The sequence below is a fragment of the Gavialis gangeticus genome, unplaced genomic scaffold (genome assembly GCF_001723915.1).
Source record: "Gavialis gangeticus isolate Ggan-Ray unplaced genomic scaffold, GavGan_comp1, whole genome shotgun sequence".
NCBI classification, from domain to species: Eukaryota; Metazoa; Chordata; order Crocodylia; family Gavialidae; genus Gavialis; species Gavialis gangeticus.
The window spans coordinates 16,146,680-16,147,598 of record NW_017729011.1 but is presented as its reverse complement, the minus strand read 5'-3'; the positions used below and the strand labels follow the sequence as shown (position 1 = coordinate 16,147,598).

At 44.4% G+C, this 919-nt stretch overlaps 1 long non-coding RNA gene across 1 annotated transcript in view; it reads left to right on the top strand.

The window, feature by feature from the left end:
- Window positions 1–919, top strand: part of LOC109292961 — a 16,569-nt gene that overhangs the window by 1,474 nt on the left and 14,176 nt on the right. The window lies entirely within an intron of this gene.

The window sequence follows — 919 nt, the reverse complement described above, 5'->3', positions numbered from 1 at the left end:
GGATTCCTATTTGAAATCTCTGGATTTATCTTGTGAATCTTGTTTGCACACTTAACAGTGCTAACATTGCATGGTACCGTGAAGCATGTTTGAAAGGATCTCAAAGCACCCAAGGGTGCCAGAACACACTGGTTGAGATGTGCTAAAATGTCACCTGCACCAATTCTGAGTCAGCACCAATGTTAGTTGGTGATGTTCCCTGTTTATAGTTTTACTTCAACGTTTCTCATATTGTTCACTAGATGATGGTGTAAACAGAAATATTGTTATAAGCAGATGGAGCTGGGATAGGGATCCAAAAGTATTTTTAAATAGGCAAAAATCCTCAGTGATCTTGTAGGTTTGTTTCAACAATTAGTAACTTGAACTGGCCACTAGATGTCCTTTAAACTCCAAGCCTAGTATGAAAATACATCTATAGCCCAGTTGCAATTAGATCAATTTTGACAATTAATTTGCTTTTATGGATTTTTCAGAATTTTTCCTGGCAGTTGAGACTTTTGTGTGGCACTGGATGCATTTCTGTGGACATGTCAAACTGGCAGCTTGAAAGACTAAAGTCTAGGGGGAGTAGCTCCAGTGCCATTATTCAGACCTCTCTCACCTAACAAGCCTTTGTCCTGATGGAGAAAGACCAGTTAGGTGGCTGAGTGTAATTAGTTCCTTCCCTGTGAGCTTTGTGAGTAGGCTCAATCACTGCACTCTCTCTTAGTCTCCAAACAATCCTGCAACTAATCATAAAGAATTTTTGTGTCCTGGACGTGAACGGGGCATGCCCCTGGAGGTTGGGGGGGTGGGGCACAGCTGCGCTGGTGGCAGCGGGAACCCAGGAGCAGGGAGCTCCTGCAGACACCACTGTCAGTGGCGGGGGGGGGGGGGGTAAACTCAAACCAGATAAAATCAACCCACAGGCGGGGTG